Source organism: Pleurodeles waltl, chromosome 12, assembly GCF_031143425.1.
Source record: "Pleurodeles waltl isolate 20211129_DDA chromosome 12, aPleWal1.hap1.20221129, whole genome shotgun sequence".
Lineage (NCBI taxonomy): Eukaryota > Metazoa > Chordata > Amphibia > Caudata > Salamandridae > Pleurodeles > Pleurodeles waltl.
In genome coordinates this window covers 679,970,581-679,985,946 of record NC_090451.1, presented here as the reverse complement: position 1 = coordinate 679,985,946, position 15,366 = coordinate 679,970,581, and positions in this window count along the sequence as shown.

Genomic DNA, 15,366 nt, shown 5'->3' with positions numbered 1-15,366 from the left:
TTTCCACACGCTTCTTGCGACCCTGTTGACTATTTTGAATGAAACGCTTGATTGTTCGATGATCACGCTTCAGAAGCTTTGCAATTTTAAGAGTGCTGCATCCCTCTGCAAGATATCTCACTATTTTTTACTTTTCGGAGCCTGTCAAGTCCTTCTTTTGACCCATTTTGCCAAAGGAAAGGAAGTTGCCTAATAATTATGCACACCTGATATAGGGTGTTGATGTCATTAGACCACACCCCTTCTCATTACAGAGATGCACATCACCTAATATGCTTAATTGGTAGTAGGCTTTCGAGCCTATACAGCTTGGAGTAAGACAACATGCATAAAGAGGATGATGTGGTCAAAATACTCATTTGCCTAATAATTCTGCACTCCCTGTAGACACTTTCATAGTCCTCACCTTTTAGCCAATAGCATTTTGGGATTTGTAGTTTCACTACTTTCTTTTAAGTAAATGTCTAAATTCAGCATTCAAGGTGTTACTGGCTAAAAGAAAGAAAAAAACAGGTCATGACGTAGGAACAAATGGGCGCAGTAGTCCACATGGCTGCCAAGTGGCTGTAGCTGAACGGTCACCCGTGATCACTTTACGTACAACATTCGTATTTATTCCTGAGTTTTTAGCCGATAGGATTTGGCCTCAGACCTGCAGTTTTGCTTTGCCTTGTAGGTGTGCACTTGGTTAAAAATCGTGGTCTGGTCGAAGGTGATCTTCGTGAACATTCGACCAACACAGTGCTTAATTTGAGCCAGTGGTTTCCGGTGCAGGGCACCGGCACTTATTTTTCTCATCAGGCATTTACTGCGAGCATAAGACACGTATGCTAAAGACGAGGAAGAGAAGGATGGAAAAGCGTTACAAAGGGAAACAGAAGAAAGCTCCAAGAGTGAGCTGAAGGGGGCCTGTAGTAGCTTCAGGGTTACGCTGCCTCGGTAGTTCGTGCTCGCGCATTTAGTTACAGAACCGAGTGTTTCAAAGGAGAGCTTTGGACACCTGGACGTTTACAAATTAAGCACTGGGCCAACATCTGATGTTATATGTTTTGGTGCCACCAGAGTGGTAGGGAGGAGAGTGAAATGAAAAGCAGATTTCCTTGCAGTAGAATTTTTCGTTGCCACATAGAGGCAGTGCTTATTTAGCACTCAATGTCTCGCTATTTTTTTCCTGTTTGAACAATCCCTCAGTGACCCCTCTTCTTCCTCTCCCCAGTCGCCTGCTTGTTTTGGAAGCTGTCAGAACATTGCCGTCCTCCATGTGTTTCCAAATGATTTAATGCAGGCGGGCAGCACCTGTGCCCTGATTGCCGCGCGCACGGGGAGTCCAATTACACCTCATTACCGGGTTGTATCTTTCCGAGGTAGACATCGTGCGCTCCCGGCACTTCTCCCCCGAGAAGCCCTTGGCAGGCAGCTGGCCCTCGAAGGAGCTCTCGACTGGTCCCGTCGCAGGGCTCGGGCTATCATTTTCATTTTGGCCAGCGCAGTAATTACAAATCCTCTGTTCTATTGCAGAAATAAGTTTTAACTTCTACGTTGATTTTGGGTTGCCGCTTGGTGAATATTTAGTTGTTCTGTTGTATGTGAAGACTGGGGAAAAACAAAATAAACTCTATCAAAAGCCGACATAAATTCACAATTGAAAAAAAAGGATTATATGCCCGTCAAGCACACTTAAAATATAAATAAAAGTAGCAATTGCACAACCCTAGGCTGACACAGGCAGTTAAGACAATGACATTATATGAATCACTTGTTGTGAGAGAATTTACAAAAGAGAACACTATTTAATTAATAGAGAGTGGCCGCATAGCAGCCGGGTTTCCTAGGACCATGTGTGATGTGCTCCTCGGTCCATGGTTTTTTCGTTGAATTGTGGGACTTGTCCGGTTTTACAATGGGCAACTAAAACAATACTCTAAATCCCCACATGCAAAAAAAAAACCTGGACTGGAGCTGCCTGTCTCATTTGGATCTGCTAAACGTGCCAGGGCTACGTCCCTCTCTGTAGTGCAGTAAGCAAACATGATAACCAACAGTTAAATGTGTCTTGTGTAGTAAAAAACACACAGACAATGCTACATTTGGATCGCACGGGCCAAGCCTTACTATTACCAGAGACAGCCTAAAACAAACTGCAGATCGACTGAATAGGAACCTGATTCAAAGATTGCTGGTAGAGGCCTCCCCTGATTCAAGTGATGTAAACCCAGCTTTACCATTCCACGGCACCCTTCTTGCATTGCAAAACTACCCCTCTGAGGGGTTAGGGTCACTGTTCACATCTATTGGGGCCCTTCTTATTTATTTTACATTAAAAAACAGTTCCCCAGTATTGAAGAAAATCCTACCCCTTAGCTGCCAAATTTCCTAGGTCCATGCGTGATGCGCTGCTTCAGTTTAGATTTTTTCCTTCAAATTCTGGGACTTGTAGTCCTATGTTAGCATGGAATAAATAAGATTACAAATCCCAAACTTGAACGAAAAACCCTGGACCGGGGCAGCACATCACTCATGGCTACTACCCAGTTCCAGAGAAATTGCATTTGACGTGTATAGATCATCTGGCGTTGCCAAGCAATGCAAGAGACCATTTGGTTGAAAAGTCAGGTTGGCTGAGACAGGAACATGGAGCTGATGGGGCTCTGACTATTGCAAAGTATACTTTATTGAATGCTGTTGTGTCTGTGTGCCCAGTGAAAACAGACTGAACTAAGATTTCAAATTGTAAGCATAATAAGGGACAATTGCCCCCAGAGTACCGAGAAAGGTTCAAGGGTGTGTTTGCATTGCCCGACTGAAGGTGATGCCTAAAGACCCATAAGTGATGCTTCTATGAAGGGATTGCTGCCGAATGTGTGGAACGAGTTGATGACTATTTGTATTGGATAGCGAACCAAAAAAACTGAATGAGTTAGTAACAGTTGTAAATCATTGTGTTACGTCACAGGAAAGCAAGAAAAAATCTGCAGAGTCTCATCTGATGCTTTTTAAATTACAGAATATGCAACTGGATATAAAGGAAAGGGGACAGGGAGCTAACCTTAGGGGGAGAAGGCAGGGGTGTGAACAGGTTAGGAGGTGAGTGTGGAGAGGAAATGGCGAGGTAGGAGTGTGAGGGTCATGCTTTGCTTATGACCAGTTATGGCTTGGAGAAGAGATTGCCACAATACAGGATATAATGGAACTTATAATACGGCGGGCGGGATATTCGTCACTTTTGGGATGGAGTAATCCTCTCCGCCAAGGTCATAATCAGGCCCAAAGTGTTTTGGTACCAATTACTAACAGGTGTAATACTTGTATACTTCCTAACAAAGCAGACGGAAGGACCAATGTTTACTGTGATTCCTAACCCCACTATCTTTATTTCCGGAGTTGATGCCGATACCCAGTGGTTTAGGGTGGTAGATGTCTGCTTTACGTTTTTCTCCATACCCATCTACGCAGAGAGTATTTGTGGTTTCATTCAACAGATTTCAGCTTGTGGGAAAAAACTTACTCATTGATTTACAAAGTAGCCTTCAATCTTTTCACAAGCTTTAAATTAGGATTTAGACACCCGGATATTTCCCGGAAGCTCTACTCTAGTAAAGCATGTTGATGACATTTTGCTAGTTTGTGTTACTTCAAACCGCTGTAAGCAAGACTATGTTTACCTCCTCAGTAAATTGACAATTTCTAAAATGAGACACTGCAATTTTGTCTCCCCCTGCACACTATCTGGACCACAAAATCTCTGCAGGAAAAAAAGCCTTGTCAAATGGAAGAACAGAAGCCATTCATAAGTTACCACGTCCAGTAACTGTCTCTCAGGTACAAAGTATCTTAGGTATGGCTGGCTATGCATCTATGGCAAAGTCCTTGCAAATGTATGTTAGAAAGAATCCTTGCAGTGATCTAAAGAAGCCAAACGTGATTGTATAAATAAAATAAGCTCTTGCTTTTTTGGCCACTTAGACCTTCTTGTTTATGCAAAACCTTTTACTTTGAATATGATGGATTATGACCTTGGACTACTGATACAAGATAATAGTGATCAGAAAAGACTTATAGCATAATATTCTCCACTTTAGGCTTTCTATCATCAAGGCTCCCTTTGTCTTCCCTCTATAGCTGTTGCTGCCCTCCTTGTTGAAGTCTCTGAAAACATTGTATTGAACGATAAATTGATTGTGGCTGGCCCCCACTTTGTTGAGACCTGACACCTTTCCCCTGGTAGATGGTCCTGATACAAGTTTTTACTGTTGTCCGTCTCCCATATCACCCTAATCCGTTATCCTACTCTGAACCCCACAGCTTTAATGCCTAGCACTGATCTTACGGCTGCAAAAGTTGAAGGAGTGTTTTCTGTAGACAGATCATGTCTTGGGGATGATAAAGGTGCGCTGGTACAGGGATATGCTGTATGTTCTGTATCTCAAACTGTTGAAAGCCACCAAGATCTGCTCAATTTGCTGAACTTGTTGCCTTTACACAACTATGTATTCTTCCTGAGAAATATACGTGTGTGTTTATATATATATATATATATATATATATATATATATATATATAAAATATTTTATTAACCTTTTTTGTACGTAAAACCATATAACAATAAATGTTGTTAAAAAATTACAATAATTCTCTCTGATACTTTAAATAATTATTATTGCACATTAAAATAATGTTTCTCTAGGAGGGAATTTAGCTTTTAATTGAATCTCAGAAAAAGAATTTTATTTTAATTTATAATATTTCCATGTATTAAAGTTTTATTTTAAATAACATTTAAGAGTGCTGTAGCATTTTTATTTTGTTCTACATTTAAAGCAAACATATACAATTAATGTATATTACTAATTAAATTAAAGTATGTTTAATGTTTATTTTTGGGGTAGATAACTGTTATAATTTGCATTAATAATTATTAAAAGTGTATGTAATGAATCAAGTTAATTTTATTTATTTTCTGTTAGAATTTGTTTTTATGTTTTTTTAACATTCAGATAAAATATTTTATAATTAAATAATAAAAGCATACTATTTTTTATATGTTTGTAACAATTGATATTCATTTATATTTTTAATTATTTTTAATCATTTAATTTCATTTTACATTATTTCCTATTAGATAGTATTTTAAGTCCATATCTTCATTATTTTCCAAGAAAGGATTTTGCATTAACAGTGGTTGAATATGCAGAGTACTGGGCTTAGTCCCATTTTTTTGTAGTAACTTACACTTGTAGTTTGTGAATAGCGAAAGTAATTTGCCTTTATAAATTAAGCCCTATACTGTTAATTAAATGCATACTATTTAGTAGTTAGTATGTGCAATTAAAACACTTTTCCTTTTAAAAAGAAAAAGCACTGACTGAACAATAATGTATTGAATGAGGTTGTTGATTTCCGGCGAGTTGGAATTGCTAGCCCACACCTCATCACCTAAGTAGGCCTTTGACTACTCTGCTCCACTACCCTGAGAGAGTCAAGTGCTACAATGGGGCATTTGATTCCCAGTAAAACAACAATTGCAGACAGATTACTTGCTCAGGACTCACATCATTCATAACTAATCACCCAGTTTCTTACAGCTTCCCACAGCACTCATTCTGCCACTCAGTTCACTCAGACACCACATTACAAAATACACACTACACTGTGCTTTAGTGCATTGCCACCTAACCTCAGTTGAGATATAGTGCTCCCTCAGAATTCACACTGAACCAACAGCTTTTATGCTTCATCCAACAGCACTCACCCTGCATATCACAGCAGAGAGAGCAAACCAGATTTCACAGCCACGAACCAGGCTGCACTCACAATGCACCTGACTACATTAAAACCCACCCTGCAGCATGCTGTATCTGCTATAGTTTAATTTATATAGCACTTCTTACTCCTGACAAGACACTGAAGTGGATTTGCTGATGGGCAGCAGATTACTCAGCGACAGTGTCTGTCTGTCATGTGGCCGCTGTGGGTAGTGTGTTGATGTTTGAGCGTGAGGACCAGAGTTGTGTTCTTATTATTATATGTAACAATGAGTCAGATAGAGGCAGCTTAAGCATGAGATTGCTAGTGTATGGTAACGAGATAAAGTCACTTCTGGCCAGCCTCCAATCAGAGAAATATTCGGGCCTGCCAACTTGGATTTGGAGTCATTCTTGGACAAGCATTGCTGCTCACAAGCCATACATGCAAACAGTGCATGTTTCTTGACTGTGGAACGCTGACTGCAGTGGTGTGTTCTTGTCTGGGTGCATTTCAAGAGTGGGAGCCCACCAACAATTGCCCAAAGGCGTCTGAGACAACTCTCCATTCTCAGTCAAATCCGGCAATAGAATCATCTTTCCGTCTGTAAACTCTATGTGAGTCTTTTTCTCGTGCAGAGGCCACTGGGCTGTATTCATTGTGTACAGTCATTTTCCATGAGCGTCCCACAGGTTTAGGAACAATTGCACGTCGATTTAAGAGCCAAATTTCTTCCTTTGTACACATTATTCTTTAAGTAACCAGCCAGACAAGTAGTCAAGGTGTGCTCCAGGAGGATTTCTTATTATTTATTTTGACAACAGACCTCAGGACTCTGTCCACGGGGTACACAGTTTTACTCACAGTACAAGATCACTTTGTAACCCTCGTGTCCCGCTATCACAGAGGAGGTGCTTCCTGATGTAGCACTGGACATCTTTGACTCATTTCCCATTAGATCCTTCAGATCCCTCTCCTTCTGATCGGCAGTTTCTATGCGCAGGGGTACATCAGATACCTGCCTGGAACAGAAGGTCAGTTCTTTCCTTCGAAGCCATCTTTGGTCAGCCCCTCCTGGAAGTATTGTTGAAGTTTCTCAGGTTTTGGTCCTGAATCAGTCAAGGAGCACTGATGGTGGATATCACAAGTATCGAGCACAAAATAGTTTTTTGGTGACCACTGGGGTAGATACCCCAGATTCTGGTCTGGAAATCTTCCCAATTTGGTTGAAAGCTTCTGTCCCATGTTTATATTAAGGACCAGTCTGCTCTGAGACTGGTTTTGCGCAGTTTTGTTATTTTGCTCATTCCTCTCAGACTGATGCAGCCGCAGCCTTTGTTACAAGTTACAAGCAGGAAGGAGGGGGGGGGCAGTGGTCTCAAGGAAGGAAATCACAAAACAAGGGCACGAGAGAAAAGAGGACTTTTTCACATACTCTCTCTGTAAACATGTGAGTGGTAGCCCTCTGCAAAACAAAACACACCCAAAGGGTAGGGGAACTCTTTCTAGCTTCAATGGTGCACTCTTCCTTCTCTCCTCCACACTGAAAAGTCTGACTCACTGCAAAGGATGCTGCGGAAGTCCCTGACATTAAGATCTGCTGGATGTCGCAAATGCAAATTAGATGACATTGACTATTGCCACGTGTATCACATACGCTCCATTCACGCATCTTTCTATACATCCAGAAAGATGCATACATACACCATCCGTGACCCATATGGATGGGCAAAGGACCTGCTTGCACGGGACTGGCAGCTCATTTTAAAAAGATATGAGAGGCGAGTAAGCAATGCTTCAAAGGCACCTGCTTTGCCATTATCAGTGGTATGGATGCCGCCATTCTTAGTCATTTACAGCTCAGGAAGCCAATGCTAATCGCACTTAGTACAGGAGGGTGCACATAGTGTGCATCTCCAGACCACAAAGTCCTGCTTTGGGTCTCAGTCAGTGTCATACCTCCAGCAGACAACCATATACATAGTGTTTGATAATGTGGGAGTCAAGAAAGCTTCAGCTTGCTATAATAAACTTAAGGCGGGACTATACTCCCTAAAGACCCAGGCAGGGGACCTTTCTCCATACCCAAAACGCTGGGGCTTTACACTTTCTTCCCAGGCTTTTCTAAAGGTAAAAGTAGGGCTGATTCAAAATTGTTAAGTGAACATGAAAGTGGATTTCACCTAGACATCCATAGCAAACGACCTTCAATTGCTAGGTGATGCCAAGAACCACTCAGGTAGGGGATCTTTTATAGTTAGACATGGACAAATTGTCAAACGGTGCATATGTGTATCCCCCCAAATTCCCCCCTTCACCAGCACCTCACATCCCTCCATTCATCATACACCTTCGGAGTTTTGGCCTTCGGCAGTGTACCTTCAGCATTTACAGCTGCAGGAAAGGATGAAGGTCCTTGAAGGGTACACTCTCCAATTTTCCCATTTTGTGCATACAATTACAGTGTCGCCCATAGGACACCATACCTGCAGAACGCATCACAAATATGAAAAGTGAAACATAGCAAAATCACATTCATATCTACAACGTTTTATTGTGCTTCTCTGTGACATTTCAATGTTTCCGATTTGTGTGACATTTCAATTCCTTAGGTGTGACACTTTCAGTGACACTATCACGGGAGGAGCAAAGCAGTTATGTCCATGTACGTAGCTACATTTCCCAAATCACCCCTTTTTGCACACTGTGATCTATTTACCGCTTTAAAACAACTGCAACGCCTCTGAAGTGTTATGTTGTGTCTGTAACATACTTCTTTTTCTAACTGGATCGCACTGAAAAAAAAACGTTATTGCGCCTGCATAAACACAAACGCAGTGACCTTACAGAGGGAAGTGTGGTGTGTGGGTTCACAGTCTGAGAAGAGACCTAAGAGAGTGCCATTAACTTCTGTGTTAATAACACCTGTTATACACAGTGCTTAGAAACGAGAGAAATGCAATATGAATCACTGTATTAAAACAAGTTATTATAGCTTCATGGCAATTTTTGGGACAGTTCTGCAGCATACAGCCCACATCCTCCAATAAGTTAGATATAAGACGCACATCATGATGAAGTGAAAGGAATGCTGCATGCCACTAAGCTTTGGAAGCAAGGTGAAACCATTCACATTGCGACCCGAGATCAACTGTTAAGGGAAATTCAGATTATTACATGAAAATCTTAAATACTAGTTCATGCCACCTTTAACAGCTGACTAGCATTGGATGAAGCTGTTGCTGCAGCCATCCACAAACAAGTTTCTGAAGAGACCAAGCTGTCTTACTTTAAATGTGAGCAAGGATTTCATTTCTTCATGGTGACCGCATGTTGACCCATGAATGATTATGTCAAATGAACTATTTGTCGCCTCGGCCACAGCATCATTGTTACTGCAGTGAAGAAACCTGTAACAGCTGGTGCTGCTGCCAGACAACATGCACTCTGTATAAGTTAATCATCTTATCCTGATCAGCCTTGCCAAGTACCACTCTTGACTAAGGCCCTCATTACAACCCTGGCGGTCGGTGATATAGTAGCGGTAATTCCTCCAACAGGCCGGCGGTAATAAATGTGAAATTATGACCACGGCGGAAACTGCTCAGACAGACAGCCACTTTAACACACCGACAGCCAGGGCAAAGTCAGCAGGCACCACATCGGTAACTGCCTTTAGCCAGGCAGAAGACAATGTCCCGCCCCCTGTCTAATGACACACCAATCCGCCACCTTTTCCGGGGCGATACCAACGACATGAAAAGCCTGGTGGAAACACTGCACAAAAGGGAAACAACTCACCTCTGGAGACTCCAGGAAGAACCACGCCGCCATGGAGCCCGAGTTGCATGTGTTCCCCATGATCTTCTATGTTCTGCTCCACTACGAACACCAATGCCCTTGAAGACGACCACAGTGAGTACTGCCGCCTAGCACACAGGGGAGGGGGGGGAGGAAAAAGAGAGTGACACACACACACAACACACAACACCCCCACCCCCAACACCATACACACAAGCAGATGCAGTAACATTACATATTCACCCCCTACCCCTCAGGAATAATGCGAGGACAACTACAATAGAGTAAAAAGAATGTAATAAGATAAATATAGTAGTAATACATGCATCCAAATCAAAAAGTATATACATATTCACAAATCAAGGGTCACTGCCCAGTCCTCAATGTTCGTGGGCCACAGAGCCACATCACAAAGTCCAAGGCCCCACCTCACTCCTGCAACAACACAGAGAGAACTCTGCATGGGCATCAGTTCGAAAATAGCCAGGCACCTCCGCTGGAAGATGGTACAGCGCCACTAGTCCTGGAGGGGGCAACATGCCCATCGCTCTGTCCTGGGGAGTGCAAGGCCACAGTCTCTCAAGTGGGTGACTTTCCCACATGCTCTGGAGGGGGCAAAATGCCCATTACTCTGACCTGGGGAGTGCAAGGCCACAGTCTCTCAAATGGGTGACTTGCCCACATGCTCTGGAGGGGGCAACATGCCTTGTGCTTGGTCCTGGGGAGTGCAAGGCCACAGTCTCTCAAGTGGGTGACTTGCCCACATGTTCTGGAGGGGGCAACATGCCCTGTGTTATGGTTCTGGGAAGTGAAAGGCCACAGTCTCTCAAGTGGGTGACCACTGGTTCTGGAGGGTGATCGTGCCCTGTGAGCTTCATCCTGGGGAGGATGGGGTGAGTGGATGGCTTGTCCACTAGTTCTGGAGAGGGCATTGTGCCCTGTGAGCTTCATCCTGGGGAGGATGGGGTGAGTGGATGGCTTCTCCACTAGTTCTGGAGGGCGCTTTGTGCCCTGTGAGCTTCATTCTGGGGGGGATGGTGTGAGTGGATGGCTTCTCCACTGGTTCTGGAGGGGGCATCATGCTCTGTGAAGCAGATCTTGGTGAGTGCACGGTCACAGTCTCTCACCTGGGTGTCATACCAACAGGATTTGCAGGGGCCAGGCCGCACAACAGCCCATGGATGCAGGACTACACACTGTCCGCTGGAGGTGACGGCTGCTCAGTGGTGGCAGTGGTGCTGCTGCTAGTGGAGCTGGCAGTGGTGGGGGGAGGCTCCAGCCCATCCCCTGCAGCCTCGGACGGCTGCCCAATGGGGCTGCCGCTGGCGGTTCTAGTGGCGCTGCTGTCAGTGGTGGGGGGAGGTTCCAGCCCATCTCCTGCAGCCTCGGACGGCTGCCCACTGGGGCTGCTGCTGCTGGTGGAGGCGCTAGTGGTGGTGCTGGCAGTGGTTGGGGGAGGCTCCAGGACATCCCCTGCAGCCTCGGATGGCTGCACCACCATGATTGGTGGTGGTGGCTCCGACTGAGTCCCAGCACCAGTCCCCTTGTCTCTACTGCCTGCTGTTGCAGACCCCTTGCCCTTCCTTCCTGCAGCTGGGGCTGCCTCCTTGCCCTTCCTTCCAGCAGCTGGGGCTGCCTCCTTGCCCTTCCTTCCTGCAGCTGGGGCAGCCTCCTTGCCCTTCCTTCCAGCAGCTGGGCCTGCCTCCTTGCCCTTCCTTCCTGCAGCTGGGGCTGACTCCTTGCCCTTTCTTGACGCACTTGGGGCAGGCACCCTTTCCATCTGGCTAGCTGGTTGCCGGGATCCTTACCCATCTGGAGTAGCTGGGAACACTACTGTGCCCGTGGACTGGGTGGCTGAGGTGCTTGCCGGGGTTTTGACCACCCTGGCCTGACGTGAGGGACTGGGAGGAAGGGCTAAGGAAGAGGTCAATGTTGGCGAGGAAAAGCTTCTTAGGGACATTGGAGTGGGAAGAAGGAAATGATTTGGGAGTTGAGGAAGAGGGAGAGGTGGTAGGAAGTGTCAGTCTGCTGTGTTTGGGTGCAGGTGCATGGGCTGAATGCTGTTGTGAGGTGGATGGCTGGTGTCTGAGTGCTTGCGTTTGTGTACTCAGGAGGGGGCACAGACAGTGGGAGAGGACACAGGGGATGGTGACTGACAATGAGGGGTGTGTACTGATAGGTGTGCTGGTGACGGTGGTAATGGATGAGGACGTGGTGCATGCAGGTGTGAGTGTAGATGCAACTGGGAGGGAGGTGGAGGACGAGGAGGAGGGGGACACAGTGGAGGCACTGGATGTTGGTATGTCTGATTCTGGATGTTGTTTGTGTGAGTGCCTGTGGGATGAAGTGTGGTGCTTGTGTTGGCCATGTCCACTCTTGTGTGTGTCCTGGGTGCCTGCTCTTCTGCCTGTGTGCTTGGGATAGGTTGGGGTTGAGGGGAATGGGATTGGGTGGAGGAAGTAGGGGGGGGAATGGGAAACAGGGACAATGGCTGCCATCAGAGAGGAGGCCAGAGCCTGGATTGATCTCTGGTGGGCTGCCAAGCCAGTGTGAATGCCCTCCAGAAATGCATTGGACTGTTGCATTTGGGCTGCCAGCCCCTGGATGGCATTCACAATGGTTGACTGCTCAAAAGAGATGGATCGCAGTAGGCCAATAGCCTCCTCACTCAGGGCAGCAGGGCTAACTGGGGCAAGGCCTGAAGTGCCTGGGACGAAGGAGATGCCCACCCACCTGGGTGAGCGGGCACGGGAAACTCGCTGAGGGGCTGCTGGGAGGGTGGTGCTGGTACGGGGGTGGCTGTACCTGTAGCTGGGGTGGGCCTAGAGGTGTCCGCCACCACCAGGGAGCTTTCATCAGAGGTGGAATCTATGTCCGAACTGTCCCCTTCAGTCTCCGCCCTGGTGCTCCCCTCACCCTCCGTCCCACTGGTGCCCTCACTGTTGGTGGATTCGGCCTCATGGGTCCTGTGGGATGCAGCTCCCACATCGCCGGTGCCTCTGCTCCTCCGCCAGATGATGCCAATGCACATAAGGATAGGCTGACAAAACAAAAAGGGGGGTAGACAAAGGATACACTTGGTCAATGGCGGCAACACCACCACCGTTGGCGTACACAACACACTCACACACAGGGAACAGCCCTACGCATTAGGCCATGCACTACCAGTTACAATGCCAGTCACCAGCCCATGGAGAGGGACATCTAACGCAAATTGCAGCCTACCTGAGACCCACAGACCCCCGCCCAGTAGTGGATGCATACTTACTTGGTTGGAGGACTTTCACATCAGAATCCTGCACAACATGGGACCTACTCTGCAATGCCAGGCCTGGCCTAGGGGCAACCACGGGGCCCACCCCCCCACCCGTATACCACCCCACCAGGTATAAGTTGTAAATAAGGGCACTGTACTCACCCCCTTGTGGCTGCTGTGATGCTCCCAAGCAGCAACTAGCTCCAGATAGGCCACCACCAGTATGTGGGCCATCAGGGGGGGTCAGGGTTCGACAGGCACCCCTTCCTCGTTGGAAGGCCATCCCCAGCTGGTCCTCCGCCTTCTTCCGTGCCCAGTGTCTCAAGTCCTCCCACCATTTCCAACAGTGGGTGCTCCGCCTGCCGTAGACCCCCAGGGTCCGCACGTCCTTGGTGATGGCACGCCATATACCCTTCTTTTGATGGGTGCTGACCTGCAGGGAAATAGACACAGGGAAAGGTATTAGTCTGACCGTCCTGCCTGTTACACTCATGGCCCACCATGCCCTTTCCCATCCCCATTTACACACAGCACTCCATGCACTGACGCCCCATGCATCATACTCATGGTGTACTCACCTGTTGGTCTGGAGGCCCATACAGCAGTCGGTACTGGGGTAGGACCCCATCCACCAGTCGCTCCAACCCCTGCGGGATGAAGGCAGGGGCCCTTTCCCCAGTAACACGAGCCATGGTCGGTTCCAGACACAGGTCACAGCAGCACTTGCAGTGTAGGTCCTCTGCTGTTGAAGGTCAGGTAGCAAGTGAGTGCACAGATAGAAAATGGCGGTCACGTCTGCGGCGGTGCATATCGTCACCGCCGGCGTACATCACCATTGGCCACTAGACCCCATAGGGCCCAACGATAACCAATGAGGAGTTGCACGGCGGTTCTCACCCGCCTCCCGCAACGGCGCACAATGTCAGCGGATGATTTCCTCCACCATGACCCTTAGCTCCTCCTCAGAGAACTTGGGGTGTCGTTGTGGTGCCATGAGTGTGGTGTGAGTGGTGTGGGTGAGGGTGTGTAGGGTAATGTGTTGGGGTGTGTTTTGTGAGGTGCTTGGGTGGTGTATAGGTGATGGTGGTATGTGGCTCTGATAGTTTGTAGTAATAAGGAGTTGTGGGTAATGTGGGTGTGTGTTTTATAGTGGTATGGGTGTGTGGGTGTGGTGCGTGTATACGTGTCAGGTGTGTGTTATTTAAATTGACCAATGTGGTGTTGATTTGTATTTGTGTGTGTGTATATTTTGAGCGCGGCGGTATGTACCGCCAATGGTTTACCGCCATTGAATATCTGCTGCGGTGATTCGTGGGTCATAATGTTGTGGGCGTTGTTCTGTTGGCATAACGGTGTGGGTTTGGATACCGCCAGTTTATCGCTGACCTTTGGGCTGGCAAACTTGTGTGTGTGGCTGTATAGTGACGGATTGGTATGTGTGTGTCTTAATATGGTTGGCGGATATCCGCCACGGCCGTGGTATGTTGGCACAGTCGGCATGGCAGTAAGTGAGATTTACCGCCAATGTCATAATGAGTGCCTAAGTCTTTCCTTGCCGGGATACAGGAAAATGAGTAAAATGCGTTATTCTGACTGAAGATGTGTGGCACTTGGCATGGCTGCACAGTTAACACACCAATGGAAGCAAACATAGAACCTCTGTTATGGAGAGTCTGATAGGTCCTGAAGCAGGGGTGTTCCAAAACTTAAGGGGGCCCCCCTGCAAAATACATGGAGGAGGCCCCCCATGCTCCGGATCCAGTCAGGAGTTCTCAGGCCACGGGCCCACCGCACGTGCACAGTACTGGAGAGAAACGCCTGGAGCTCAGGCCCCCCGCACCACTGGTGTTGCAGGGACTATTGTGATGCCACTTCTTTTCTAGAGGAACATGTGTTAAGCATTTCAGAACTCCAAGATCGATGATAAGTAATTGAAACAACTCAAAAGAAACACAACACTCATTTGTAAAAATAAAGCAGATTTTTATATTAATTTAGACACCAAAACAAAGTAGATCAGATATGTATACCCTGAGTTCTGAAATTTCAAGTGAAAAATGAATCAGTACATTACAAGCTGTCAAACTTTTACCATTTCGGTCAACGGAGATAATCACTAGTAACACTAGTCCACTTGCGGGGTGAGTACAGAGGAACCCACTTGTAGTTAAGGTGATGCGTATTCCTGGACCAAGCTTCAACAGTCAGACCAATTTTACCTGGCTCGTGGGGCCCGGATGCAGAGGTGTCTTCTCTGTCCTTGGTGCTGAACGTGGGAGCAATGGGTGCTGGAAACAGTACTTGTGACACTTGGACACTTGCAGGTCAAGTTCATTGGAGCCTACTGGGGGTTAAGCTTGTGTGGGCCCCTGGACTAGGATTCACCAGACAGAACAACTCCACTTAGTCTTGGTGTCTCGAGTGCAGAGGTGTGCTTGGCTATCCTTGGTGCTGAACGGGAGCTGTAGTTGCTGGTTTTACCACTGAGAAGGTGCAGGTGAGGAAGCAGATACAAGAACTCAACAACAAAGTCACAGGTGAAGTCAGATGAATGTGTTGCAATGTGT